This window comes from Chelonia mydas, chromosome 5 (assembly GCF_015237465.2).
Source record: "Chelonia mydas isolate rCheMyd1 chromosome 5, rCheMyd1.pri.v2, whole genome shotgun sequence".
NCBI lineage: Eukaryota > Metazoa > Chordata > Testudines > Cheloniidae > Chelonia > Chelonia mydas.
Window position 1 is genome coordinate 119,636,969 of NC_051245.2, and position 17,504 is coordinate 119,654,472.

The window sequence follows — 17,504 nt, forward strand, 5'->3', positions numbered from 1 at the left end:
TTCACCCAAAGTGATTGTCCTAATCAGAGAAGTACAAGCTTCCTTGGCCTCAGAAAACACAAGGTCAGGCAAGGGGAATAAAATAACCACTGTTGTATTATTTGTGGGAGGGCAGTTTGCAAGCAGGTTTTTTTTAAAAAAATCTGACACACAGAAGACCAAATTCTACCCTGAACTATGGATGTGCAGCTCCCATGACATCAGTGGGAGCTGCATGCATAGCCTTGCAAAGGAAACAACACTATGAGTGATCACTTTTGGATTTGGGGAGCCGTCTTATTTTTTAACGAGTTTTTTAGGTTTTGGGTTTTTTTGTTTTGTTTTCAGTTTAATAGTAACAGAAGGGACAGTTAAAACCCAGTTTAGCTTGCTTCGCCAATTACATGCATGGAAATACTAATTACTGATTACCTCAGCCCTTCCAAGCAGCCTCACCTCACCCATCAAAGGCTTTTGAGACATTTCTGAAGAAGTTTGTGCTTCTTTCACTTCATTGAACTGGACTGAGCTCAAAAGGAAGTAGCAGAAATTGTTCAAGCTATTAAATCTATGGTCTCTGGAAGGTCTTTAAGTCTGGAAAGATATCCCCAGAGTTCTATGAAATATTTAATCACCTGCTTAGCCATATATTTCTGTCTGCAATTCAAGAAATGTTAAAAACTAGAAGCCTGCACAGGGATGGGAGATTTGCCCTTAATACAGTCGGTACAATGCCACCTACCTGAGGTGGCGTGCGGGTAGGTGCTGCCTCAGTTTCCCCTCACTAAGCTTGGATCTCCCGACCTTGCATCCTGGTTTGGTTGCTGCAGTGACTTCAATTCAGTCATTAATAAAAAAGTCCATCCCTTTCGGAGTATCCAAGTCCAAAACAAACACAAAACACAGCCTTCACCCCAGGCTCCAGCTGAGCCCAGCCTCACCTTCCTGAGGGTCTGTCTTCTGTCCTCTTCCCCTCCTAGGCTTCTTTGAGTCTCTCCCTGCTGTCTATTGAGAAGGGACCACATTTCTATATGTGACTGGTTTTGGAGTTAGATTTAGGCACCCACCTTTGAACATTTTGGCCTGATCTCTCTTTTTTTAGCTGGGTTCCACTGTCACAACTATTTTTTAAATTTATCTACTCCATCCATCTTGCTACACAAAATGTAGGTGGCTGATATGTTACTGACTCTTGCAATTCTGTTGGAATCTATTCCTAGCCAGAACTGGTTACAAATTTTAGCAGAAAGTAAATATGTCCAGATGTCTGACTCTCTCAGATATCCTGATTCTTCCAGTGCTTAACAGTTCCCTTGGAATAACCAAACAAATTACGTATTTGGACGTGATCAGGTTAGATGATCATAATGGTGTCTTTTGGCCTTAAAATCAATGAATAACATTTCAGTGTGGTTCTAACTCTGAAAAATGATGATGAATGATTGACACTTGATCTGCTCCCTGGTTTATTCCTTTCCATTTTCTTTAGAGAAAGGCTTGTTTTTACTACTTTTTGCTGTTTATTATTTGTATTGTGGTAGCACCAGTCATGGATAAGGATGGTGTGGATTGCACCCTCAGCAAGTTTGCAGACGACACTAAACTGGGAGGAGTGGTAGATACGCTGGAGGGTAGGGATAGGATACAGAGGGACCTAGACAAATTGGAGGATTGGGCCAAAAGAAATCCGATGAGGTTCAACAAGGACAAGTGCAGAGTCCTGCACTTAGGATGGAAGAATCCCATGCACCGCTACAGACTAGGGACTGAATGGCTAGGCAGCAGTTCTGCAGAAAAGGACCTAGGGGTTACAGTGGATGAGAAGCTAGATATGAGTCAACAGTGTGCCCTTGTTGCCAAGAAGGTCAATGGCATTTTGGGATGTATAAGTAGGGGCATTGCCAGCAGATCAAGGGACGTGATCGTTCTCCTCTATTCGACATTGGTGAGGCCTCATCTGGAGTACTGTGTCCAGTTTTGGGCCCCACACTACAAGAAGGATGTGGAAAAATTGGAGAGAGTCCAGCGGAGGGCAACAAAAATGATTAGGGAACTGGAAGACATGACTTATGAGGAGAGGCTGAGGGAACTGGGATTGTTTAGTCTACAGAAGAGAATAATGAGGGGGGGTTTGATAGCTGCTTTCAACTACCTGAAAGGTGGTTCCAAAGAGGATGGATCTAGACTATTCTCAGTGGTAGCGGATGACAGGACAAGGAATAATGGTCTCAAGTTGCAGTGGGGGAGATTTAGGTTGGATATCAGGAAAAACTTTTTCACTAGGAGGGTGGTGAAACACTGGAATGCGTTACCTAGGGAGGTGGTGGAATCTCCTTCCTTAGAAGTTTTTAAGGTCAGGCTTGACAAAGCCCTGGCTGGGATGATTTAATTGGGGATCGGTCCTGCTTTGAGCAGGGGGTTGGACTAGATGACCTCCTGAGGTCCCTTCCAACCCTGATATTCTATGATTCTATGGCCCAGGACCCCAGTGTGCCAGGCACTGTACAAACACAGACCAAAAAGATGGCCCCTGCCTCACACAGCTTACAGTCTAAGTATGACAAGAGACAACACGTGGATGCAGATAGATGGGGGAGTACATGGGAATGAGACCATATTGGGCAGCGTGTTAGGTGGTGGTCTCCGCATACCTAACCATTGTCAAGTTGCTTGTAGGCATTATGGCAAAGGAGGGATTTAAAGGAGGATAGTAAGGTAGCTTTGTGGGTGTTTACAGGGAGCTGCTCCCAGTCTGAGGGACCGTGGGGCAAAAAGCATGAAGATGCTTGTTCGAAAATGCCACCAGTGACAGCTCAACAGAACCAACACAGCTATTGAGGTCCTCCCTCCCATGTGTGCTTGCCTTTCCACAATGATGAGTCCTTGAATAGACTTCCCCAAATTGAAGAGTCCTCGCTGTGGCAAGCCCACGCCAGCAGACCAAAAAATAGCAAGCTGCTGTATGCTATGCATTGCACCAGCTCTGCCACATTGCTACATCCTAGTTCCCTCCAAATGCAGGGAGTAAATTCCCCAGGATCCAAGACGCCTGTCTCTGTTGTCCCTGAATACATGTGGATTGACCCTATTGCCACTGTTTGCTCTCAGGCATCTCTTAAATGGTTAGCTTGAAATCTTAACCTTAACTCTGCTCAGGTATAGAGCTGAGCCAGAAATGGTTTTCCCATCATGCAAAAGGCTTCAGGATTTTGAAACTCTTTCCCATCCTGCACCAGGACCAAAACTGGAAAACTTTTTGAGCTGATGATCCCAACTTTTTTTAATCAGGTCCATTAACACATTTCATTTTGATAATTTCAAAATGTTTTAAAATATAAATTAACTAAAATTTCTAAACAAAAATTGCTGTGAATCAAAACATGAAACTTTAGAATATGTTGAAATGTTTTGAATGCTTTTTTTTTGTTTAAAAAAATTGTTGAAACTGACCCTTTCTTGTGGACAGTGCCTGTTTTAAGGAATTGGCATTTTCTGATGGGGAAAAAAACATTTGGTCGGAAAATTCCTGACCAACTCTACTCAAATGCACAGTCATGAATGTAGACAGTGCTGCAAAATTTCAGGTTGTCCATACACAAAAGCAAACGCAATCACATGGTTTGCTTTTAGTAAGCCCAGAGGATCTAATTCAGTGGTACAATAGGGCTATTTTGTGTTTCTTATGGAGGCACAAAGCAGCTGTAAACCCAGGTTCCGTATAAGATTCCCTCTGTCTAAGGAATTGTTGGGTGGTGCAGAGCCACCTTAGTGGCTCCTATGCCATTGCCCCACCTGGCCCTGGGATACGGGATGTGACTAGGGATAAAACAGCATTGCTAGGGTATCCCTGCACCCCAACGATCCTTAGCTGCCATAAAAACCTGAAGGGGCCATCGGAATTTAGACCAAAGAATTGGGGCTCTGGTCTTTCGATACAGAGCAAAAATTTGGATCAGATATAGGATACCTGGAGAATAGCAGCCTTTCTGTCAGTTTCTGCTGTTTTGTTTCATGCAATATCTCTTCACCTTGTATAGCGTCAAGCTACACAGCTTCTTCAGCAGACTGCTTGCTGATTTTGTCAGATAAGTCTGTACTCAGATGTTCGGAATGTGTCTTCTAAAATCACAGTGGGGTGCAACTGATGACGTCCAGGTACCCTTATTGCTCTTTTATTTCTTTCACACTCTCCTCATGTGTTTGGTTTTTAGCCGTGTTTTGTACCTACCCCAGAAGCATTTTCAGAAGCAGCAGCCCTTACGTAGAGTTCAGTGCTTGAACATACCAGATTCCAGCCTCTGTTAGTGTTTCAAGAGTCCAATTCTTATTTGAGGACCCCAAACCCGTATTGTAACATGTATGAAATCTGATACTAATTAAATGTGTAGATAGAAAAGATGTGCATATTATAAAGTCAGTGTGAGATTTTTTTGGCTGGCCAATCCCTATTAAAATGAATGGCATTGAGTGACCAACTCCCTTAAGCAGCTCCTGAAAATGAAATCCTAACATACTGTCTTGTCTTAATTCAGTTTCTGTCTATAAACTCCTACTTTGCAGTCCAGTCAGGTGTTAGGCCACATTCTGTCTTCAGTTATGCCCCTGCATATCCATAGGAATAATTTGGATCAAATTTTCCTCTCTCTGATCCTGGCTGTAATCCGTCATAACTCCAGTGATTTAAATGGATTTACCCCAGTGTAACTGACAGGAGAAATTGGCCCATTCTATACATTTCCCCTTTCAAAGAGGGTTAATTTCTGTCTTACTTTGTTCTTTCTGTATTTATTTTAGCTGTCTTTGAATGATGGACATACACAGGCTGATGATAGGAAGAGCAACCACCTTCAGAGAGTGAAAGGGAGAATACAGGGAACTGTGAATGAAAGATACATTGGAAATATATATAGGAGTCACAGGGGGATTAAGGTCATTTTGGCTGAAATTTTACTGACCATGGACAGATCTGGTATAAATTGTCAATGGAGCTATGACATTTTACTCAAGCAGAAGATCTGCCTTTAAGCTTAAGGCCGTGTTAGTTTTTAAGGCACTCCAGGAAAGTATAATGACCAGACTGTTAATAGAACCATTTTTCCAAGCGGTTTTAATGGTACAATTAGTACACTGTACTGAAGTATTTACACAGTGGATGTGTCTTTTGAACTATTGACAAGATGGGAGCCCTCAATGATAAAGCAAACAATTAAAGGTGAGTGATTAAAAAAGGTCAGTGATAAAGGTGTAAAATACACAGCAAGACTGCAGTCCTGATGGGCTGTTGAAGACTTCATGGTCTGACCCTGCCCTCAATTATCCCCATGAAATTGATGAAGATGCACAAGTGTAACTTTGGGCAGAATTTAGTCCTATGCAGCTGTGTCTTATTCATGATAGAGGGTCTGTGGAATTAGTTCTGAATAGCTCTTTTTAGGAGCTCCCATAAGAAGTCAGATAACGCACAGACTTCTTTATTTAGAAGCCTATTTCTCTCTGTAATCCATGGTTATTATGGTCTTGGGTTAGTAACAAGACAAGCACTGACTTGGGGTCTTTTTAAAGGTTAGATTTGCATTTAATTATTACAAAACATATTTACTGAATATAGAACAAATGGTTCCTGCCAACATGGCTGTACCATCAGGGCCACATTGAGGTCAGGAGAGGATGAAGTGGTGAATTCCCTGACGTCCCCCCCAACACGCTGTAAAAGTGGTGTTACTCTGTGCCGATGTTCTACATGTGACCACTAGTCAGGATCTTTACTGGGTCTGGGCAGCCACGTCTACATAAACACAGGACTTGTGGACTATCCCACTTCCCCCACAGCCATGTCGCAGCATGCACGTCTGCAGCGTCATTCGCAGAGGAACTGCAGAGCCATCTCTTAGAAACTTGAAGGAGGACGTCGAATTAGGCTGGTTGGTTTCTAGTACGTGATCTGGTTGATGGTGTAAATTTTCAGCCAGACACCGCTATGCATACTCAGCTAGAATCGGGCTGTCACATTCTGCGCTGCCTATATATAAACTCCTGAAATTTCTTGCATTTCAGCTTAAAAATTTCTGTTAGCATCGTTTATCAATATGTGAGTTTCCATAATAATCACAGAATTTTCTCATACACGTTATTTCAGTCAAGAGGGTGCTCAGCAAGAACCACTATACATCTCTTAACCAGTGCTCTCGAAAGGCAGTAGTAGTATAAATATTTTTGCTGGGAAGAAAAAAAATGGGGAAAGTTGCTGAAAATTGTGGCCACATTGTACAGAAATAGCAGCAAAACTGTATGGTCTTCTTAAGCTGTTGGGAAGCAAAACTGATTCTGTTCTGAATCACAGATCCTGCCTTTAATCCATTTTTGTCTCATTACCCCGACTGTACAGAAGATGAAAACAATTTTGAATTGCAAAGTGGCCCCCACTGTATTCTCCAATTTAAAGGGCAGTGGACTTTAAGTGGCAACTCTTTCATCTTTCCACCTTGTTGGATGTTGAATTCAGACACACATCCCTGCCCTACTTCCGGTACCACTAGACACGTTTCAAATCCATTTAAGAAAGAGCAGCTTGCTGTGTCTGCGTGCTTGAAGGAGACGAGGCTGAATGATTTCTTACTTCCAAAGAAAGAGAGAATAGTCAGACCAGGGAAGCTTTTCCACTCTGTCGCTTTCTATCATTCAAACCTGACAAAGAAGCTGGGGGGAAAAGTGTATTGCTCCATCAGTGTGGCTTTGCTATTATGCTGTATTATGCATTGACAATCCAGCCTGTGTACACAGTAATCTACTGCTTTATTAAAACAATACTGTCCTGTACTTTAACACTAGGGTTGGCTGACCCCGCAGCATACTGAATTTGGACAACCTTTCTCGTGGTTTATTAGGTTTCTAGGGTTCGCTGACCTTTTGCATTGTCCGGATGAAACCCTCCCCCACAGTGTCAGGAGGGAGAAAAGCAGCGCCACTAGGCTATGTGCGTGTTGTAGGTAAAAGCCACAAGTGTGGCCCTTATGGTTCATACCTTATTATAAGAATAGCAAGTAACGCTCTTGGCAAGTAATCTTCAAATTTGCTGCCTAATTTGGCACCTATATTGAATGAGTCAGTTCAAGATTAGGCCAAACAACGTGCCCATTTCTATCCAGTACACAGTGGGCCTCAAGAGGGGTCTCAACACAGACTCCATTTGCACAGGCTCAGCTTTCAGTATGTAACGACTTAAATGCTCACTACAGGAGCACACCCTTCACCTGGCTTGATTTTATAACCGAACGTCTTCTGTGGCATGGTAACCAAACTCTAGGGAGAACATACTAACCAGCAGTAAGTAGAGTGTATGCCAAGGGTAGTCAATAATTTTTTGTCAAGGTCCAGATTTCTTGGTCAAGGTCCAGACTCTAGAGAAAAGAATAATACAATAATAATAATTAAGAAGGAAATACAAAGATTTCAGGGTTCATTCAAAAGTATCTCGCAGTCTGGATTTGGTCCGCGTCTGCCTCTTGACTACCCCTGGTGTGTGCTGTTGGCATTTTTATCTTATATTATTTCATTCCCCACTGGTGTGATACTTTTGATTTCAGTGGTTTTACACTAGGAATTGAATTTGGGCTTGTCATAAAAATAAAGGGAAGGGTGACCACCTTTCTGTATACAGTGCTATAAAATCCCTCCTGGCCAGAGGCAAAATCCTTTCATCTGTAAAGGGTTAAGAAGCTAAGATAACCTCACTGGCTCCTGACCAAATGACCAATGAGGAGACAAGATACTTTCAAAGCTGGAGGGGGGGAAACAAAGGGTCTGTCTGTCTGTGTGATGCTTTAGACAGGAACAGATCAGGAATGCAGTCTCAGAAACTCTGTTAAATTAGTAAGTAATCTAGCTAGAAATGCGTTAGATTTCCTTTTGTTAATTGGCTGGTAAAATAAGCTGTGCTGAATGGAATGTATATTCCTGTTTTTGTGTCTTTTTGTAACTTAAGATTTTGCCTAGAGGGATTCTCTATGTTTTGAATCTGATTACCCTGTAAGATATTTACCATCCTGATTTTACAGAGGTGATTCTTTTAACTTTTCTTTAATTAAAATTCTTCTTTTAAGAACCTGATTGATTTTTCATTGTTCTTAAGATCCAAGGGTTTGGGTCTGTGTTCAACTATGCAAATTGGTGAGGATTTTTATCAAGCCTTCTCCAGGAAAGGGGGTGTAGGGCTTGGGGGGATATTTTGGGGGAAGACGTCTCCAAGTGGGCTCTTTCCCTGTTCTTTGTTTAACACGCTTGGTGGTGGCAGCATAGGGTTCAAGGACAAGGCAAAGTTTGTACCTTGGGGAAGTTTTTAACCTAAGCTGGTAAGAATGATCTTAGGTGGTCTTTCATGCAGGTCCCCACATCTGTACCCTAGAGTTCAGAGTGGGGAAGGAACCTTGACAGGGCTACTCAAATTGCGCAGGATGTAAGTTAGCACTGAATTTGGCCAAATATATTTTAATCTTTTATAGTGAAATTCACCCCATGCGGTGAACTAGGCTCTGTGCACCACTTAAGTCCCATGTAGACCCTAAAAATAAAGTTTAAAGGGTGCACAGTATTTGTGGTCACCGTGTGTAAAGGGTTTAATTTCACCCTATATGATAACAAGATTCAGGTGTTCAGTGTGTGTTACAAACACCCATCTGTGCTCAGCGATATGAGTCTGTTGGCGCTCACATCAGTGGAACTTAGTGCTTTAACTGAAGGTGTACAGGCTTGTGATTTTTACTTTGGAAATTTCTGGATCAATCCCCAGTCATGACCTAGATGGCGGTTGTGACATAAATATAAGTTATGAGTCAAAATTGTGCTCTGAATTACACTCTTGTAAATCTGGATTTGCACTGGTATAAATTAGAGAAGAATTTGGCCTAGGATCTGTTTCACAACTAGTTCTAAAGAAGGAATTATAATTATGTATTTTAATCATTTGGAAATTATTCTAATTTTATAATGTATTTAAAAATTTATCATGTCAGCACAACCCCATTGCAACTCCCAGCTGCTACCAGTTGTAAACGGGATGTCAAAATATTTATTCTGTTGGCTTTATAGCAATATTTAGAGAGCAGCACAACAAATAAGAGGGGCTTTTTGTCTTCCCATTGCAGCCTTTGTAACAAAGCTGTAATTAAGTCACAAGAGAATTTCCACAGATGTTATAATAAAATGGCTTTAAAAATTACCCGATTACTAAATGACAACTGAAACACTAGTTCCGGTAGCTCCCATTATGATAAGAGACTCAATTTTCTAGTAGTAGTTTTTTATTTGGAAATAAAAATGCATAATGGCTCTGTGCTTATGATATTTTTATGCTAAATATTTAATAGTAATCTGGTATGTTCTTAATTTGATTGTCAGCTTTCCTTATTTGTGCTTGGCTAATAAGCAGAAAGATTTTTGTCTTTGAGCAATTTACATGTAAACTCCCACAACACATGTATATATTTATATGAGAGGTGTACGGAAGATCGAAATTCTATTTCCTGAAGCATTTTGAGATTTCAAAACTTACTTTTGTTCAGATATTATAATGAAATTTGTAAATTAAGAAAATCTCTGCTAAAGAAAATTCTGGGGAAAAATCATTTTGATTGATCAAAATGTTTCATTTCAACAAATTGAGGTGGTTTTTTTTTTTTTTTGACATTGTTGGAACTTTTTCATGGTGCTTCTCCAAAACGCAATTTTGACAACATCAGTACGATTTCGCAAAGCATTTCAGGTTTGAAGTAACTGCCTTTTCAGATGGAAAATGGTTCACCCTAAGTTTTTTTCAACTAGCTTTAATAAGTATACCCTTGTAAACTGCTCAAAAACAAAAATCTTTTTGTATATGTACAGACCTCATATACAAGTCTTGTTGTGAATGTCCAACTCCTGTTGAAGTCAGTCTGTGTTTTGTGCAATAATTGAGGGTAAATTATGATCCAGAAACAAATGAGTGGGTTAAAGTCACATTGTTATGTCTCAGTAAAGCGGTTTTCTTACTGACTGACAGGCTGGAGGGGTCTATCGGTCTGATCCTGTGCCCACTGAAATCCACGGCAAAGCTCCCATCGATTTTAATGGTGCAGGATCAGGTCCTTTATGAGTGACTCTTATTAAATGCAAAGCAAAGTAAATGTGAGAGGTTCATTTGTCAATTAAAGCCCTGTGTGTTGCTGTACAAGTGAAACATTTATATTTCCTTTGCTTTCCCTGGTAGGGTTGGGAGGTGTCCGGTTTTCACTGACCGGCACCGTTGATCGGGCCGTTAAAAGTCTGGTCGGCGGTGCAGTGGGGCTAAGGCAGGCTCCCTGCCTGCTCTGGCTCTGCGCAGCTCCTGAAACACATTAACACATTAGGACCACTTGCAAAAACATAGTTACATTCTGATTTTCCCTCTCCCAGTCTCCTGGAGCTCCATGTGTCTGTGTCTTTCTGGTTTTTGTTTGTTTTTTTTCCTTCTGTTTGTCTGTTTAGACTGCTTGGACAGGGACCTTGCCTATTCCGTGCTGTATAATGGCAAACGTATGTTTCCCCTCATAATTCCCATGTTATTGCATTTGCAAATAGGCTAGTTTCTCATGCGAGTAGCCAACTAGGCTATTAAGAGTGGGATTTTCAAAAGCCTCTAAATGACCATTTGATGTTGTAAACCCCTGATTTGTTCTCATCAGCCCAGTAATGTGGGTGAGCTGTTGGGAACACAAGGCACCAGGAATGTGTGTGTGTTTCCAAGCTTGGCCCCCGTAGGTGAGAAAAGCTGTGCATTTGAGAGAGTTCCCTCACAGGCCTGGCCTGCGTTTATGGCGGCATGTGGAGTCCAGGCACTACCCGAGCGGCTGCATGCCACAGTGAAAGGCAGGCTGTGTCCGCCCCTGTCACGGTGGTGCATAGGTACACGTGGCAGTGAAAGGCTCTGTCTGAGGGGAAGCAGCGGGATGGCAGTGGGACGTGGACCTGCCCCCTAACCGAATGGATCTGCTGGAATTCCTGCGCCAGCTTTGACCCCTCCTGTCTCCACTGGCTCCCTCACAGTATGGGTGCATGGTATCACCAGGGTCTCCAGTGAGTGTGGTGGCCTGCAGGGCCAAAAGAGGGAAGGCACATGCTCCACGGAAAAGCTAATGCTGCCCTTGTCTGTGTTTAGCTTTTCCTGAGGTGTCTCTGTAGGGTGGGAGGAGAGACGGTGTATGTCTGTCCCCTTCTATCCCTGTCCCCATCCTGCACTGCATGCCCCTGGCTCACAGCCTCCAGCCCCTACCTCCACACAGACCCATGAAATGTTGTCCATGGTGTCTAGAGGACGGCTAGGATAGTGCCATGGAGGCAGATGAGCCCCACTTGTGTGCTGGATGGGGAAAGAAATGTGAACAAAGGGTCCCCTCTGCGTGAACCAAAGGAGAACAGTCCCCAGGCCGTTATCTTAGTGTTAGGAAGATAGTATTGGAAATGTCTATGTTGGGTGGCCTTGTCCAGTTTGTCTGTGCGGAAAAAGGCCCTCAAAGCGTATTAATATTTGATGTTTAACTTCAAAAAGAAAAAAGAAAAGGTAGCAGCAGCCAGACATACAGATGTGAATTTTCTATACGTGTTTTGATAAATTGTAGTCTTGTCCTCCTACTTTGGACTGAAGGATATAGTAATGCCGTGCCCTGGGTGGGTCTTTGACAATGTGGATTGAACCTAGGATCTTTGACTCTAAAACCATGAACCTCTACTGCTGGAGCTAAAACACCCAGCTTTGTTAGCCATGGCTGTAGCAAGCTTATTAACCTCTGTATGTGGCCTACCCTCCCACCGCTAGAGGGGGACAGAGCACCACACTGAGTGTGGATTATATTATAATTGCAATGCCCAGGGAGTACTCCTTTTAGATCCTTAACCAGAATTAACAAACAAACAAAAAGAACCAGCACCAGGAGAATCCATTCCAGCCCTGCCACTGAGCGCACAGCACGCTAGGACAGGATGCGGAGAGTTTAGTCAACGCTGCGTGGATACGCATACAGTGCAGATATAATCAATAAAGCTCATATTCATGTGCCTCATTACTAAGTCTCTATGTTTCAGTTTAAGGAGATCCCAGAAACACGGACACAGCAATACGCAAATTCATAAGACTTCTGATTCCTCAGTGCCTTCCACTTTTTGCCTAAGGAAGCTGGACTTTGGTTGAGTATTGTACACTACAGTTTATTCATAATGACTGTATTCTGGGCAACACACCATAACAAAATGGTTCAATATGATCAAGTGGAATCCTATTTATTTATCCCATTGACGTTCCAAAACCCACCCTTTCATTACATTTTCCCGAGTGCCAAATAAAATGTTTGCAATTTATTGGATTAAATGTACAAAACCAATTGCAGATGAGATAGGGTTGTTATTATAGACCCGTTGTTTAGAAGGACGGAGTGGAGAAAACACATGGTCTGTTATTAGAGTTGGGCACATTTTAGATGAGGAAAATATGTTGCACGTTAGTCAAGGAAGAGGGTGTTTGTGCAGTCATTATCAGGGATGAGAAACAGAACTTCAGTGAACAGATAAAAGAGTAACAAAATAGCCTGCCATCAAGCCACTAATGGTTAGGAATGCACCGGGGCAGAACACAATGTAATTTTCATATAACAAGCATGGAGGGATTTTGTGTAAATGAGAGGATTGGTTTTTGAAATGTACAGAATTGCCACCATTGAATATTAACCTAAATACAGTGCAGTTGAGGTGCCCTTTGTTATAAGCAGTGTTGTCTAGCTTAAATGCAGAAATCATTTGCCAAGCTTAGGCTAAATTGTCTTAGCTGATTGCAGAATAACCATTAGAGAGAGTAGGGAATGTCCTTGACTGATGGCACACTTTGCTGCCTGGCTAATTTTGATTTAATTTGTTAGAAAACACCCACAGAATAACTTTCTGTTCTGCAGTACATGAAGTCACTCACTCAATTCCTGTTGTTCTAATCAGGAGGCAGGTGAAGTGGAGAGAGGATATAAATTTTAAGTGGGTGGAAGATTATTAGGATGATTTTTATAAATCATTTAGGGCACCATTTTGACACTCCTTAATCATGTTTGCTAATACCTTACTCAATGAATATTCCTGCTGACTTTAATAGGACTTTGCATGCTGCCCAGTACTGCTCAGTGAAAGTTAGGGTATCTCAACACGGCCTGTATTTATATACTACTGGAAATTTACACACACTTTATGTACACAGGGAAAGTCACGTTCTTTGCCCTGGAGTGATTATAATCTAAATTAGATAAAACAACGAAGATAGGATAAAGACTTAAGACAACAGTTTAGGCAAGGGAGGCTGTGGGCACGGTTTATGGTTAGGAAGGATTGCTAGAAGCGAGTGGGTTCTGAGGAAGGAATGCTTGGTGGATGAAAATATGGTCATTGTTCCAGATGTAGGGGCAGTTTAATAGACTTTAAGGCTAGAAGGAACTGTGAAGATGGGCGGGTCATTTAGTCCGCGGGCAAGACAATAGATGGACAATCCACATCAGTGACTGGATCCCCAGAGACCACAGGCAACTGCTGGGCTGATCCCATGACAAAACACTTTGGCCAGAAATGGAAAGAACAAGCTCACAACAAAATAGAATGGTGTGACGGTTGACTTGCATTCGAGGAGGGATGAGCAAGAACAAGCCGGACAAAGGTGACTGTACAGACAAAATCCCTGTTCTACCACTTACAGAAAATGCTGACCACAATCAGAAACAAAGCTTTACTCTAGCAAGGGAAATAAAGCAGTAAATGGGAGTGATATAGATGCATCCGATGAAGTGAGCTGTAGTTCACGAAAGCTTATGCTCAAATAAATTTGTTAGTCTCTAAGGTGCCACAAGTCCTCCTTTTCTTTTTGCGAATACAGACTAACACGGCTGCTACTCAGAAACTTTTCAGTGATCATTGGGTATAAATGTTATATGTTAGACATGGTGAATTGAGGGATTATCCAGTTTTGTGTGAAATGCTGAGCTATCTTTCTAAATGAATAATCCAATTCTTTTGTATCTAGACAAATAACAGAAATGGCACTAGTGTGGAATGTTTAATACTTTTCATTCTTTTTTTAATCCCCAGGACAATATACGTCTGTCAGCATATTCAGATTGTTCTCTCTCTCTCTCTCTCTGTCATTTTGCATTGAAACAGAGGTTCTCAGTACAGCTCATCAGACCACTTTTGACAAAGTGAAATTCACTGAAGCCAAAACATTTAGTGGAGATGTAATTTTATGGTTTTGACAAAGTTTTCATCAAGATAGACTTTAAGGACTCATGCTCTCTGGTCACATCTGACCAGAGAATAAAAAACCTGAGTTTTGGATCCCAAAACAGCAGTTTTGATGAAAATGTTCAAAAGGTTCCATGCGGGATGAAAACAAAATTTTGAAACCTGAAAAGTTATGAATTGGAATTGTTGTCCTCTGGACAGCTCTCGTTCTCAATGTGGAGGTTATGAGCAGGTATCAAGGGGTCATGAGCACCCTGCCTCTCTCATGTTGCGAGGTGGGAGGGGATGTCCCAGTAAAGGAAAGGTTGGAAATTACTGCATTAGAACTCTGTTGAATTTTCAGCCAAGTCCTGCAGAAGCTATATATAGATGTCTAGTATACATGAAAAATACACTTCGTCCTTACTAGGCACATTCTGATTGACTTTGCTTGGCATTTACCTGATCACCATTGAATGTAAACCGAATAATAACCAGTGAAGAAGTCAGTTTTTGGCATCTTATTGTTATTTTATGATAAAATATTAATAGCTGCCTTAACAGACAGCTAATTTTTCCTGTCCCTGAATTTTCAATTTAATTTTAAATTTCCAAAGCATTCCCTATCCTAAACCCTCTAATCATTCTTAAGCTCTGGATTCATTCACATTAACTTATTATGGAGACTGTTCAATGTATAGTTATTCAAATATGACTGTCTCTCTTCTGGGCTAATCCCGCTTTCTATCCTACGCATTGTTGCTAGGGTACGAGGAGCAATGAGTATCTACCTTGGGCAGTGTCAGTAGGGTGCCTTCGGCACTTTCACAGGAGTGCGGGAAGCAGGTTTGCTGAGATGGCAGCTTTGCTACTCGAAATGTAGCAGGAAGCACTGGTTCCAGCTGGCCTACTTGTGGGATGTCTAATTGGTTCATTCCCCGTACTCAGAAACACCCCCTGCAGAAGGTTGCTATGTCACATTTGCAATTAAGTATCTCACTTTGGGCTGAACAGGCATTTCTAGGAAACACAGTCCTTTTGGCGGTAGCTCCCTTTCTGGAAATTCACATTCAGCATGTTGCTGGGTGCAGTGGCAGCAGTTGAAAGCCTTTGTGAAGCATGTGGCATCATCGTAGAGATGTCCTTCTTTTCACAGAACTAATTCACTATGCCCCAGACCCTAGGCCTGATGAACCCAAGTGGTAGTTTTGCTGTTCATTTCATGGGGTCCGGGATTTGACTCTGTACAAGGAACATCTTAACCAGCATGTTGCAAAACACTGAAACTAGGGCTGGGTGAATAACCGATTTTTATTTATTTGGTTCGGTGGTCAAAGTAAAAAATTAACAAATAATTTTGGATTGAACTGAAACAATATTTGGGGCGGGTTTTCTCAACAAAACGAAGAGCTGAAAAAATGTTTAGGATAAAACAAAGCATGCTGTTTGACCCAAAACCTTTTTGGGGAAGAGATAGGGAGGTTGCTCATTTGTGTGGGGGGTGCAGGGGTGTAAAAATTCTGGATTTTATTCCTTTTTTTTAGCTGAAACTTTTTGCCAAATTTGACCCAAATTCACAAATACTTTTGGTCAACCCAGATCTGCATTTTTCTTCAGTGAAAACACTATTTGCATGAAAAATATCACTATAAATTCAGTTTTGTAGAATCACAGAAATGTAGGGCTGGAAGAGACCTCAAGAGGTTATCTAGTCCAAGCCCCTGCACTGAAGCAGAGCCAAGTTTATCCTAAAAGGTGTTTGCCAATCTGTTCTTAAAAACTTCTGATGAAGGGGTTCCACAACCTCCTTTGGAAGCCTATTCCAGAGTTTAACTATCCTTGTAGTTAGGAAGATTTTTTTTTTCTAATATCTAACCTAAATCTCCCTTGCTAGCAGATTAAGCCCCAGGCTTTTTGTCCTACCTTCAGTGGGTATGGAAAACAATGGACCACCATCCTCTTTATAACAGCCCTTAACATATTTGCAGGCTGTTTTCAGATCTCCCGCCAAGTCTTCCTTTCTCAGAACTAAACATGCCCAGGTTTTTAAATCTTTCCTCATAGCTCAGGTTTCCTCTTATCATTTTTATCATGGTACTGGACTATTGGGAACTGGCGTACAGGTCATTTCGAATGAATACATTTGGACAGATCAAGATGATACTCATGCAGACTTGGCTGGCTTTAGCCTAGTTTTGCTTGACATGAGTGTTGCCTTAGTGACCTTGTGTGACATTGCACCCCATAATGCTTTATAGAAATATGCTTATGAATGTAAATATGACATAAGTGGAATATGTTTTCTGCTACATATGTCATGTAACATAGTTTTGCAAAGCTTATGTTCTTCTGAATGTGTTCATCCTATTTGTATGTGTAAGCAGTGTCAGGATGAGCTCCACCCTGACATCTGGTGGTGAGGTGTGGCAAGTTGTGGAAAAGAACTTCAGGGGCTGAGCTCATTTGCATAGGCACACCCACCCTGCCTAGAATGAGGCCATAGCTGCCCAAATGGTCACTTTGGCTGCTGTGGGATCCCCAGTGTCTCTGTTATTGGGGCAGGAAGAATAAATTGTTATTACCCTGATTATGGGAACTGTGCTTGGAACTGTACTTGGCCTTTTGTTATGATGGAGGGACTCACCATCAACTAAGTAGCACTCGCTAGGCAAGGGTCATGGGTTCCAAAACTCTGAATTGAGAGAGGTTGGGGACAAGTATTAATACTTGGTGGCATGGGTCCCTTGGTGAAGGCCTTACATGCTAATTGCACTTCCTCCTCTCTCCACTGTGGAATATCAGAGCTAATTTTGGTTTCATTAGGAGTCTAGTTACAGGCTGCTGAGCTCACTTTGGGCTAATGGTGCACCAGCACTGAGGCTCCCCTACTACAAGCTGAATTCACCAAAGAGCTGAACTGACTAAGAGCTGAAATCACTGAGCGTTGTGTTAAGTAGTGGGGGAGCCTGAAGATATATTGTGGAAAAGTTTGCGGGACGGCTGGTGGAGCAGTTCATAGGACGGCGGGAGCTGCTGCTGGTGGGATGCAGAGCAGTTCGTGGGACGGCGGGAGCTGCTTGTGGGCTGCGGAGCGGAGCTGAGCTGAGTAAAGCAGTTTGTGGGGTGGCTGGTGGAGCGGAGCAGAGCGAAGGCCTATGGGGCTGTGGGGCAGTCAGCTTCAGATCACGTAAAGTGCCTTTTACCCCCGCCCCCATCTCCACCCAGGTTGGGAGATAAAGCTCTGCAGATAAACTTTTGAACTCTGGGGCTGC

The 17,504-nt window shown here is 42.1% G+C and overlaps 1 protein-coding gene across 3 annotated transcripts in view; it reads left to right on the forward strand.

Annotated features, from left to right (window-relative positions):
* PLPPR1 (phospholipid phosphatase related 1) overlaps nt 1-17,504 on the forward strand; it is a 178,231-nt gene that overhangs the window by 26,504 nt on the left and 134,223 nt on the right. The gene's annotated exons all lie outside the window — the stretch shown is intronic.